At 41.0% G+C, this 13,690-nt stretch overlaps 1 protein-coding gene across 8 annotated transcripts in view; it reads left to right on the top strand.

Moving 5' to 3' along the window:
- CHRM3 (cholinergic receptor muscarinic 3) overlaps positions 1-13,690 on the top strand; it is a 274,880-nt gene continuing 261,190 nt past the window's right edge. For 7 of the 8 annotated variants that reach the window (XR_004749566.1, XM_035322255.1, XM_035322249.1 and 4 more), the window contains exon 1: positions 7-264. The gene's annotated coding sequence lies outside the window, so the exon portion shown is untranslated. Of the gene's footprint in view, positions 265-13,690 lie in introns of all 8 variants that reach the window. The other variant, XM_035322254.1, reaches the window with a different exon arrangement.

Below are 13,690 nucleotides of genomic sequence, written 5' to 3'. Positions count from 1 at the left end.
GCATGGGCAGGGCGGCGGCGGCGGCGGGGCGAGGGGTCCCGGCGCGCCCCCGCCCACCCGGGGGCCGGGATTGAGGGAGGCGGCGCCGCGCCCCGGCACAGGTGCGGCCGCTCGGTGCGGAGCGCCGCGGAGCGCCCTCCTCCCGGCGGGGGATGTGCCGGCCGCCGGGGGCGCGCCGCCCGTGGGAAGCGCGCTGCTAACGCCACCTGGGCGCCGCCGGAGCGCCCGGAGCGGAGAGGAGAGGGCTCGCCGGGAGCGAGGCAGGTAGGGCACAGGGCGACGGTACTGGAGCCTCGGAGGGGCTGGGGCAGGGTTCGTGTTCACGTTTGGGCTCTCTCCGTCCTGCGCGGGGGGGGGGGTGTCCGGGGGAAAAGTTGCGGGACCGCCGCCTGCCGCCCCGGGGCTCGGTGCTGCGCTTGGGGCAGACCCTCCCTCCGCTCCTTCATTCTCTCCCCGCACCGCTCGGGCACCGCCGCGCCCCGGGAGCGGCGAGGCGGCGGCCGCCCCTCCGTGCCCGTCCGTGGGGCCGCCGGGCGGGCAGCGCTCCCCTCTGCTCCCGGCTGCCGCTGCCTGCCTGCCCGCCCCGGGCCGCCCTCTCCGACGTGCCGCCGGCTGCCCGCTGCCCCTGACCGCCCGGGTGGCCCCGGGGTGCGCGGCTCCCCCGGCCGGGGCCGCCCCCGCTGCCCGCCGCCATCTCGGCGCGGCGGCCGCTCCGAGCCGGGTCCGCGACGGAGCCCACTCGGGGGGTCCCCAGGGGCAGCCGTGAGCAGGGAGCGCAGCCTCAGCCTCCGCTTAACGCCGCCGAGGGTCCGGGCGGGGAAGCCCCGACGTGCGGGGCCGTGCGGGGCCGTGGGTTGGCTCGGCTGGGTTTCGCTGCCCAGCCGGGGGCTTCCCATGGCCGGGGGTTACTTCGGGAAAAAGGCGAATCCCAGCAAATATCTGTGCTGCCCATATATAGAAATAGTCGCGGGCAGGAGGACGGTAACTCGAATATTGCTGACACACGTCGAGAAACTTTAAAAAAAGGCAAACAAAAGCCAGGAGGATTCCTGAGGATGTTTTTGCCGGAGCAGTGTATATTCCCGTGTTTACACCCTGCGTTGACTGAAACGGTCACACTTCTTTTAGATATTATACATCCGTACCTCAGACTCAGTGAATGGTCTATTGATTTTCCTTCGTCTGCTTCGGTGTGTTTAATCTGACAGTGTTTGGTTCGCTCGCTGGTGTTGGACCAGGGCTGTGGGAGATAATACTGCCTTTTGCAGAAGGGAAGCCCGGTTTGGTGGCTTTCAGCATGGAGGCAAGCTGGTCACTTGTGAGATAGCAGTTCTCCATGGCGTGGAACAAGTATTGCAGGGTTTTCTGGTGTGTGCCCTGAAAAGTTTTCGTGGCGCTTTTTTTTTTTTAAAAAAAAAAAAATTCTTTTTAGTTCTTTTGTTCTGACCAGAAGCTTTTACGTGTGCAGCATTGCACTGCAGAGACATGTAAAGACTACACACTTTACAGTTTTGAATCTCAGAGTAATTCAAAGTAATGTGTTTTTACTTTGGTGCTGTGTACCTGTTAACAGGGTAACTTCAGCTCTACGGAAGAAGAATTAGTTGACTTGAGCTGAAACGCTGAAAGCCATTCTCTTGGATTGTTTCGGATGTTACCCTTTTGCTGGATCTCAGTAGCAAAGCAATGAAATACTCCAGGGATAATCTAGTATGAAATTAATCTGACTTGCTGCCAGCTCTATCAAAACAGGTTGCAAGTTTTCTTCCTTGCGTCTACCTGCTGCGTGCTGCCGCCAAACCCAGAAATTCAGTTTTGCCTTCTTTCATGTTTCATTCAGAAGAAACAACCGAAGCTGTTATTACAGAAGCTGTTGTGAGTTGCACAGTCATGCCATTTTAAAGTAGATGAATGGCATCTTTCTGGAGCAGCTGATTACATACTTCATATCATGTATCTGTATACTCTCAAGTGCAATTTATTTTTATTTCTTTTACTAAAGGAAATTTAAAGTTCATCCTACCATTGGTAATATGTTAATAAATTGTTGGATGCAGGCTATATTCTAGAGCAGTTGTCTCAGAAGTAGACATTCCTGGTGAAAACCAACTGTGACTGTATGAAAGATCTCAAACACAGTGTTCAATGGAGTATTAAGTTTCACTCCTAAATATTAGTTTTAAGGATTTGGATGTCTTGGTTAATTTGTAAGTTGGTTTCAAAAAATGTCACACATGCCTCTTTTCATTGTAAAGCTATAGTTACAGCTTTAAAACCCTTCCTGTCTTGCATTAGTATTTGGATTTCAGACCTGGACTACAAATGTTTTCAGGAACAAATCCTGAAATATGAAAGAAAAATCTTCTGATGACTAAGGTGGAAATTTCTCCTAAATATTCCAAAATTATAGTTGTTACATTCATACCTTCCTTCCTCCATCAGTCTTGATTTTAGCAGACGGAAAGCTTACATGCCTACTTCTTGTGTTAGCAATTACTGTGCTTACGCAATGCTGTGTGACTGGAAAAGGAAGGGGAAGGAGTGCAAAAGGTGCTTGACACTAGAAGAAAGTTTAAAGTGATCTGGACAGTGGTAATTAATTTTGTCCATTATGAAATAATGGCTGGTTTGTCATTAAGAAGAGGTTGTACCCTGAGCTGATGTGGTGCTCTGAGGATGAGACAAGGTATCTGCGTGGTATTTGAAGGCAATGAGAGCTCTGCTCAATGCGTGCAAATGCATGGTTGCTGTGCTTAGTGTGTAATATGATAGAACAGTTTACTAATATTATTAGTATCCCTTGCTGTAGTGACAGTTCCTCCTTTAATGGAGATGCATAATTAGGATTTAAAATAAGGAGCAGTATGGAGCACGGTGTGGGGGAGGATATGCAGTACCACCACTATTGGTATCTTCAGCTATTTTTAAGTACATTAGCTTGTGAACGTGTAACCAGTATTTATGTGGTCTGTAAGCCTGGAATGAACAGAGTGAGCTTAATACCACAAGCAGTCTGTTTGGCAACTTCATTCAGCAGTATTGCTGCATCCTTCAGGACTTCGTTTGGTGTCTTTCTTCAGGAAAGCTGCATAGATGCGTGGCTGCTGCGCCAGGTGGAGCTCAGTCGGTCAGAGATGCCAGGTGGCCGTGCATCACCTCCACACAAACACACGATGACTCTTGGTCCATACGGCCTATCATGCTGTAGAATGCACACTGGGCTACGGTCCTGGGGGTGCAAAATAGAATAAAGGAGTTTGTTTCTTATTTGTGTAAGTTCTGCATGTCATATTTAGGTTGGGAGCTCATGCTCCAGTGCATGCTGTGACACTTTCTGCTCCTTGTGCCTTAGTTGATGCCACTGCAACACAACCTGTATGCAAACCTGGCCAGGAGTGTCACTGAAGTCAGGGAAAAACAGTTCTCCTGAATACAAATTGTTGAAATTACTGTGTGTAAAATAGGTGAGGATGGGCGATTAACCCCCCTCACCTCTTCTGCGTATGTAGTTTCATAGTGGAGGCATCAATTAGTGTAAAGGAAGGTAGGCTTAAGTGAATTTCTTCATTAAATATTTGCAGACTGAAGGCAAGGTCTTTTCTGTGGTTGCAAGATTTTTCTGGGAAGAAAAAAAAATCTAATTTATATTAGAAATGATAAATATTCAATTATTGAAATGAGAGCTAGAGGCAATCTGATACTTATGTAAATTAATCTTGATGGGGAGAGGTATAGAGAAATGCAGTTGTGCTATCAAACATTACGGATCATGGGAAAATGCAGCCAATTGTGTGTCATTACCTTTTCTCCTGTGCTCTGTGTTTTCATTCTAATGCTGGCAGAAACAGAAACTTAACTGTTCAATTTAGAAAACTTTTGTGCACGCAAACAGAGGGTTTTGCTTACTTACCCAGGTGCAGTATGCCGGGGCAGTCACCGTGCCGCAGAGCAGTGGGCAGCCCAAGTGTCTGATGGCGCTCCTGGCACGAGCCTCCTGCCTGGCATTGATCGCCAGGAGGCTGGGGCTGGTTTGCTAGTTCCCATCAGCACAGTGACTGCAATTTAGTATTGTCCACTTATATTTAGTAATTGATGGGATTACACTTGATAGGCAGTGTTTCAGATTATATTTCATTTTCCTGAATGAGGAGCCGGTGTGATGACATGTAAGAATAATCTACTGGTGTGTGTGGTTGATAATCTGACCTTCTACGTTCCCTGTATACCTCCATGGGAAAAGATGAATCTTCAGTCGCAGAAGTTTATAATGCAGAGAGCTTTTTCTCCATCCTCTATGAGTTTATAAATAAATGAGGAGTGGTGATGAATTATATACATACTTAGATATATAAAAAATTGGTTGTAGCTTCTGTGACAACATTCTGGCATGCCTCACTTCTGGTAAAGAAAATAACTTAATCTCAATGCCTCTGGTCAGTTACAGTGTGTAATGTTGCTTGTCTGTTTCTCAAGCTGTGCTCATGTACACACCATTCTGCCCATTGCTCCCTTACTTGCAAGCGCTGCGTGTACTGGAGCCTAAGACTGAGGGCTCTGCATGGGCCTTAGAGCTCCATGTGAGGTTTAAAGGCATCTCTTTCCTGGACAAATCTGCAGTCTTCATAACACCTGTGAAGCAGTGTTCATAACACACTGCAGCCTCCATACTGTGCTTCTGCTGTACTTCTAAGCTTGAGAAGGCCCCTCCAGCATCCAGGATTTCTGGTTTCCGAGAAATCTTCCTGACATCGCTGCATGAAGGTCTGAATTATCATCTGTAGGAAATAATCCTGACAATATTGAAGGCAAAAATGCTATATATTATCTACAAGGATTTATAAAATAGCTCCAAGGAGCAATCTGCTGCTAGCCTATGACTCCATCATTCCATTATGAAATAATTGCTGAAGTCAATAAATTTACTTATGTGGGTTTCTAGGAGTAGAAAATACATTATTAAGGCAGTCAAGTCACTCTTAGGAAATCTTAATAAATATGTAGTGAAGAAGCACTTTACTTCTTTAAGCCTTGCATTATAAACAGTTATGTAGAGGCACGCTACTCTTCATAGGTTTGAAATAAAAAGTCAAGCCTAAAAACAATAACAAATCTCTCTAAAACCTTAAATACCTCCTGGAAGGTACTGGGTTGCAACAAAAGCAAATAATTTGGTGAGTTAATAGCAGTCTTAATATAGAATATTAATTGCTTCTTTTGTTTTCAAACAACCTGGAAAACATTTATCAGCTTCATGGCTATTACTCAGGAATGAGAGAGCGTGCAGGCCATTATCTTGGAGCAGCATACTTGTGTTGACTAAAAGCACAAAAGAAAGACCTTGGTAAAATGCAGTAAGAACAATGTCAAATCCATAGAGAAAAGTACTAATTTCCCCTTCTGTATACTAAAGCAGAGGAGCCTGTCCCACATGATGCCATTATGTATAGATGCATGCACATCCTTGTCTTGTGGTGAGTTTCCTGAAATGCAACAGAAGCTGGGTCCATCCTGGTGTATTCAGGCAGCAACATCCACGCTGCACGTATTGAAGCATGAAATACGTGCTGTATGTATAGGATTTGGTGACACATCAGGCTTGGTTTTATAGCTGTGTGCTTGGTAGTAGTCACCTGCTCAAATTCTTACTGCTTTCTTTTTGACCAGAAGCTCTTTAGTCCTCTTCCATGTTTCTCTAATAAAAATTAGTATTACTAATTGCCACTTTTTATCATTAATTTTTGAATCAACACAGAGTATTGCTATAGAAACAAATCCTTTTGAACTGCACTGCAGACAATAGTAGAATAACTCAATCTCAATATATAACAAGCACAATAATGAGAACTATTCAAAAGGATAAGGAACCTGCTTTCAAAAAGGAGTAATGCAGACACTTAAAGCTGTCACAGAAGAACGGAATTTGGAGATTTTCAGAATTATCTTTTTATTAAGCATCCCCAGTTGCTGTACAAAGGTGAATTCTTGCTTCTAACAAAATAATTACAAAATAAGCACCCAGTCTCCACAGAGGTGCAATACATCACTCCATGGAATAATCTGCAGATCTCTGTTGTTATGATGATGCTTCACCATATGGTGCTGCATCTTCTCCTCAAGGATGGCTCTTCTTCAGTCTTGACGATGTGTATGTGGGAAAACATTAGGACTAGCTGCACATCAAACAACCCAATTTTTCAGTTGGAATTCTATAGTGCTTTATCTCTGCCTTTCTTTTTTTACTAGCTGAAGGATCCATGTTTCTTTCAACAAAATGAAAGAGATGTTTATTTGCATTTTACATTGTGATCTCTCTTGATGATGGACAGACAAGAAGTTGTGCGTATATACACACACAAGTCAGGAGGCTGAGGGGTGTGTCGGTGCCAGACACCTGTGGAACAGTGAGGAAAAAAATGGAACAGTCTTGAAGTCTGTTGTGAGTGAGTCTATGATTGGTATTATGGCTTGTGACAGATTTTGAGTTAATGAAAGCTTGTGTGTTTGCAAAAAGTATACCTTTTAACAAAGCTTGCCTTGTGAGTAACAGGCAGTAGATGGCAAAACGATAAAAATGCAATTGCATGCAAGACCACAGGTCCACAGCTTTCGCTCATCAGAACATCTCCTCTTTTTGGAGAGCCTTCCAGGGCTTTTGTGTATTGTTAGAGTCACCATTTTCAAGCAGTATGTCGTATCTCTAGATTCTTTCTCTGATTAACATAGAGTTCTGGTTTTGCTACCTGAGAAATCTTAAAGAAAATTCTGTAACAAAAGCTGAAGAAGCATTACAAAAGGTGATAGTGAAGCAATGCTAAGACTGTTTTACTCCCAGAATTCTTGGGAGGCAAAAATTCCTGGAATATTAATGTATGTAAATATCTCTCTAACATGCCTGTTGCAGAAAATGTCTCCTAATAAAATGACAATGAGGGAAGTCACTTTGTTAAAATGTCTCTTAAGGAGCACTGAAGGCATGAAGAATTTGAGTCATTTGTTGGGGCTGGAGCCACTAAAGTAATTTCAGGGAGCTTTAAATCTAGTAAGAAGGCTTTGTGAGGTATGGTTATATTTATTTCAGGTTCCTCTATAATTGTATCATTTTTCTAATGATTTTTTTTTTTTTAAGTTATCCTATATTTCTTGGGGAAAGAGATGGAGAAGTTCACTCCTAAGGGTAAGGACACTGATCTTTTCTGGAAGACAGAAAAAGATGATTTCCACAGTCTGGGTGTTCAAAGTCAATGAAGACAGACTTTAGAACAAACGTTACTGAAAGGGAAAAAAAGGTCTATGAAGTAGAAAGTTGAATGGGCTAACCTCCAAGTGTGTAAGAGAAGCTTATAGGAATGTAACTTAAGGGATAAAGGGTTGAGTCGTAGAAAACAGTAGCTAAAAATAATCCTGTTCGGTGCAAAGGGAACTAACATAAATAGAAAAGCAATGAGAATAATTTGTAGCTCCTTTTCTGGAAACTGCAGTTCAGTAGCTAATGGCTAGTGATGACATGGTAGGTATAGGTATTGCTCGACCTTTTCCTTGGTCTTAGTGTGATAAGTGTGTATAAGGACACAAACACAGCGTGATAAGGGAGTATATCAACAGAACTGACAGCATTTGACATTGCTCTTGATGGACCATCCTAAGTGTGTGCTGCTCTCAGATTTTTCCTTTTCAGTTGCACATGCCGTTTTCACTGGAAAAGCGTAATGCCTAGTAAGACTTCTAAATAAAAATAGAAGTGAGTATTACCCTTCCTCCCCTTCCATGCCTCCATCGAAAACATGCAGTTGTTTTGTGAAAGCAAGTACATGGAAGATGCAGATACTTGAGAAGATGAACTGTACTTTTCAGAAGAAGCAGACGGTGTTTATACTGTTCACTTCTGAGTCAGTAATTTTCATTCTCACTCAACTCAATGAAAGCTGTGTTTGTTTGCTGAAGGGAATGCTAAAGAGGCAAAAATGTGCAAGCAAGATTGAAAAAGAGGCTTATAAAAATAGCAGTAGGTTTGTTCATCCTTGAAAAGTGGTAGATAAAAAAGCAAAGTGTATTTAATACATAGAAACCTTTCATTCAGTCTTTAAAGGCTGTCCAGAACATGATCGCTTTCTGCCTGTCTAGAAATTTCAGGTTTTCTACTGCAACTATGTCAGCTTGAGTGCTTCCAGCTTGAGCTAGCCTCTCATGGATTGAAGAGCCAACAGCAAATATTTTCCTAAGTATATTTGGTTCTTTTTCTGGACCTACAATACAACTTAAATTAAATTACAAATTCATATGAATTTGGACAAATGCTACTATGATTCTCTTTCTTTAAAGACTGTCCAAACACTTGGAGAACTGACGAATTTTTTCAAGGTCTTAAACTCATATCCAGAAATCAAAGAGTTGAGATGCTAATTTTTTAGGTAAAATTTTCGTTAAAGTATCTATTCAAATCTAATTTTCATTTCTATGATTCTGAAGATTAAATTTTATTCAAGCTATATTTCTCGTAAATGCCACCTAAGTAATCCATTGTTAAAAACACTCTTAGCTGCGAAGAAGACAGTTTTGTAGTTTGGGTAAGAAAAATACCATTTGCCATATTCATTTCTGCATTGTGTGATGTATTGCCATCCATGAATAAACTACTGAAGCTAAACAGATAGCATGATTCTTACTAGTCTTTGCTCCTCTGCCTCCTCTCCAAATAAAAATGTTAAGTTATAAAACAAAAATCATGATTCTAGAAAGGCTTTCTTCTTAGGAATGCTAAGCATGTATGGATTTTGATTTATAGATATGTAGTAAACACTTACTTGAATTAAGATGGAAAAAAAAAGCAATATATTTAGAACTCAAAGCCACTCATTTAAGAAGGCATTTGTTGAGTCCACTGTCCAGAAGTGTGATGCACAGGTACTCGTATGCAAAACCTTTGTGAGGAATTTATATGCTGAAGCTTTTCAGGGCACTTGTGAGAAAATCTACTGCTGGTGTAAGCTGCCAGGAGCAGCTCTTGAATTATAGGTATGGTAAAATCCAACTTTTAAATGCCTGAAGCAGAAGAATGAGGGTTATGCTACTCTAGACAATGTGAGCTGAGAGATCCATGAAGATCCAGGGTATACATGTAGGGGCTGAGGCCTTAAAAATAAAGAATAAGAATAAAAAACAATACATCTCAACAGAACTTCATGTAAAAGAAGATTATATGTGAAAAGCATGTCATTTATTTTCTTTCTCACAGTCTTAGCATAATTCTAACTTGTCATATTTGTAAGCTAAGAAAGTGGATGTACAAAGATACATACATACAACATACATCAAGTATGTTTTTTTCAAGAAGAAAATAATAGCTTTTGTGAAAAATCTGTAGTGTACTGACTGTTCTTTAATGTAGCTAAATGGCCAGCTACTAGAAGGTAGACAGCATTAGCATGCAGAGGTCTTATCCTTGTTAGATTAGTTTGAAGCTTTCCATTGTACAGTGAGTCATCTGGGAGGCCAGTATCTTTCTCTGTGTCAGATCTCATCAACTCATTTCACTTGATATGTTGTTTTGGTCAGTTTTGTTTGTTTCTAGGAATAATATACTCATTTTACAACAGCCATGTAGTTTTGTTCCTGCTTCTCTTTAATTGTGTAGTAGTTACTGTTTTTGTGGCTGTTATGGAGCACAGTTTCCTTTTAAAAAAAAAATATATATATATATATTCTTATTTTTATGAGGTGGTACCACTTTCTTGCTATGGTTTATGTAATGGGATGGGAAAGAATTTATTTGTATTGTGTATTTATTTATAATGACAAGAACAGTTGAATGCTGCAAGCACTTGTATTGTAGCCTCTTGTGGTTGTGTGACTTGCATGACATTCCTTCTGCATTCTGTGTTGTGGCTGAAATTGGGTGTTGCAATGTTGTAAGGGCAAGGTTTCTGAATCAGTGGTGGGCAGACTGAAATTTAGTTTTTCAAGGTTGTTTCTTTCAATTACTCAGAACCTTCTATTGAATGTGTTTGAAATTCATGGCTTTTTTTTCAGTTATTCCCCCCCCCCCCCTTTTTTTTTTTTAATTAGAATAACTTTGGATAGCCTTTCACAGTGTTTTTCCAATTGGTAATGCTGCTGCTCCTGACCTCAATGTTTAAAAATGAACAAACATAAAAAACAACTAACATGAAGCTTTGTGCATCTATTGGAAACTGGGTTGAACCTAAAATATTTAACTAGTATCTGCGGTATGGGGAATGCAGGGTAGTTACCATACAGTTTTTGACAGAAGCTCTAAAAATAAACACTTCTGTAAGAAATCAGAAGTCTGGTGGTAAAGGTGGCAAACTATGTGTGGGCCTGAATTTCTAAACTAGAAAATGATGGTGCTCCCCATCCCTGATGCCAATTGTCCCAGACTGTTAGGGATTAAGAATAGTGACTATATGCAGAAAAGCTTCTCTTCACGTGCTTTGCTAGCTCATTCAGGCTACACCCAAAAGGTAAAACACTAAATGGGAGTGATCATACATTTGATGGTTGTAGGTATATGCCATCTGTCTGTGTTGCAATCTTTTTGTTTGTTTCTTTGTTTTTATAAACGTTCATGGGAATATCCTGAAAGGTGTTGCGTGAAACCTAGTACCACTGAGTTAAAGGAGGTTTCATTGCTTTGGATTTAGACAAATAGAAGTTTCAGTTCATCCTGGATTTCACTATTTCACTTTCCTTTTTCAAGCTTGGACAACAAAAAGTATAGTGTTTTTTTTTTTTTTTTTTTTTTTTTTTTCCTGCACAGTTTTGTATGTTTTCTTTATAACTTTTTTTCTTTTTTCCTGGAGCTTTCCAGTAGGAGTGCAACAAAAATTCTTCCCCCTCCTATCCCCAACTTTTCTTTTTCCCCTACTGAAACCGTTGGTGCACTCTCCTAGTTAAAATGGAACAGAAATATGAATTCTAAAAACATGTGGCCAGGCAGCCTCCTTTTGGCAAGTGAGATGTGGAGAGTGTACGTGTACAAAACATACTTCAAGGCATGTCCTAATCAACTTAAGTAAAATAAATTGAAATAAATATCCCAAACTATTTGCAGCAGTTAAATTATATTAATTTAAATCAGATTAAAGCTATAATGTGTGTAGCTATTTTCATGTCAAGATAAGCTTAAGCAATATTCTTCCTCTGATCCCAGTTCAGAGTAACAAGCAGGCCAGAGTGCTTCATTTGAGGATTGTTATTTCCTTTTTGAATTTCTAGTCTTTGTTTCGTCTCCTGGTTGGCTATATAATTTTTCCAAATACTCTTGTTTGTCTGTATTTACAAGTTTGCTTCTGGGACAATGACCCATACATATATATATATGCAGAACTCTTCATTGTGAGAATCATGGAACTGGAACAAATATTTTAAGTAGCTAATTAAGCACAAAAGCATAAGAATAGAGGTAGAGCCTCAGGTAGGATTTTTTTTGAGTATTTGAGAGAGAGTTATTAAAATGTAAGTATAAAAACACGTGAGTCACTGGGGAAACTCGAGTGAAATGGCACACATGCAACAGAGCTGGGATTCTCCAGAATAAACTCCTGTTGTATTGTGCATGTAAAATTAAGAAAGTCATCTTCTGAATTGGCCTGCAAGAATGAATGGTCCTTGTTACAATATTGCTATGGCAGGAGCAGTATTAATTATGGATTGCTTTCTTGGTATTTTATCTTTTCAGCAAGAAGTACAACTTGAGAATGCTGACTGAAAGCTGAGTAATACCATATGCTTATATTGCTCCTCTGTATGACTTCTATCAGTTAACAGTCTTCAGCAGCTTAATCTCGGTGTTTCTGTGAAGGTAATGGGCTGCCGCATGATACTACTGGGGTAGTATCCTTTCGATCTGGGTCTAAGTGAGATGCTAAGTCTAGTTGAGATGTTAACGTGGATATTGCAGAGATACCATGTAAATATGTGAATAGCTCTCTGTTACATAGTTCAGGATGCTATAAAATGGACAAATGACTATGTTAAAACTTGTCACATCTACATGTGACAACAGACATTGAGTACTCGCTTCCCAGTGAAAAAGTTAACTAAAACTTTGGATTTGGGTGAAGAAAAAGATGTTAGAATATGAAGATTATCCAGGAGTTCATAATGTCAGAGGAAGATGCAAAGCTGGATGTGCACAATATGACTGAAAAGCTTTTCTTTTGTATGCAAATGCAGATACTGTGTGCAAACAGCTGTAGATCATGGCAATATTTATGTCGAAGAGCTTAATATAAAGAAATGTGGATATGAATTAGCCAAATTCCGTTAGCTGTTCTTACTTATGTCAATTTCTATCTCTTCTAGGGTCATCCTCAGTTTTGCACAGAGCATCCAGTATGTGTGCTTGTGTTCTCAGAATTTAAGATAGCTGTAGCTTTTGTGGCATCTTGGGGAGGGGTGGGGACTATGTAGACAGGCAGTACTAACTGCATCAATTTTCTTGAACATACTGTTGGTTCCCTATACTAATGCATATTTTCTGTGTTGTTACTTCTCTTTCTGAGAGGAAAGCTACACAAATGTACGCTGAATGTTGCCATTTTGATGCTGAAGAATAAAGAGCTTATTTGGGTTATTCTCTTGTATTTTAATCAATTTTCCGTTGCACAAGTGTGAGTTGAGAATGGCCGTGTTTTGATTACTAAACCTGTAGCTTCTTCATACTGTTGTAATAATAGTGAGCCTTAAACGCACAAAACTGACGCTACAGAGCAGCCATATTGCGTAATGAGTTCAGCACAGAAACCTGAGAGAACTGACTGGTCTGAGGATTTTGTTTACTTTTCTTACAAAGCCTGTAAATATTAATTAGTCAACTAGCTACAGCCGAGGGAACTTGACCAATTGCTCAGGCATGACCAGTGGATCCTGGCAGTTCACAACAGCTGTATTTCTACCTCAGGAAATTTAACTCTTTAGCCTACGCAGCAAATGGATGCCATACAGTCTGTTTTTTATTAAGTTACTGATTTTCCCCTTTTAATTTACTGAGATTTCCTCTTTGCTGTTCTTGAGACAGCAGAAGAGGACAGTTCCCCAACCATGGAGACGGGCTGGCTGCCCAGAGTTTGAAGCCCAATAACGCTAGTCGGGGGAGGAAGTGGGGGAAGGTTCTCTCAGTCATGGATTTGAAGCCACAGTGCTTTAAAGCTTCAGCATTACTGTTGTGCTGGGACAATCTGGATGGATGTTTCAGCTTCCATGAAAAAGTAAAAGTTGTCTGATAGTGAGACAGTGGCAGCCTGGAGGCAATGGCAGAAGTGAGATGATAGGCAACTGTTGAAATAGCTCACTAGCATTTATTCTCATCCCAGACACATCTAAGGAGTCACACAGGCACCTCTCAGTGAGGGATAAATATCAAAATCTGGTTCCTAGCAGCCTCCATATATAATCTTAATGTGATTCCATAATGGTGGGACACAGCTATATCCAAATACGCTTACAAGCTTGTAAACGGATGTTTTTCGAATGAACTATTTACACAAAGGCTTTCATTCTTGCCCTCTGAAAAAGTGTTCTGCTAATCTTACTGAACAATTTTTTTTTTTTCACTCTCTAAAGAATCAGCTTTATTCTGTGGCAGTCAGCTGCCTCCTTAGAATTAGGGAGTTGATATTGGAAGATTATTGATTTTCTTTATATAAAGACGTGGTATTTAGACCACATAGCA

This window comes from Oxyura jamaicensis, chromosome 3 (assembly GCF_011077185.1).
Source record: "Oxyura jamaicensis isolate SHBP4307 breed ruddy duck chromosome 3, BPBGC_Ojam_1.0, whole genome shotgun sequence".
NCBI lineage: Eukaryota > Metazoa > Chordata > Aves > Anseriformes > Anatidae > Oxyura > Oxyura jamaicensis.
This window is presented reverse-complemented; position numbering and strand designations above follow the sequence as displayed.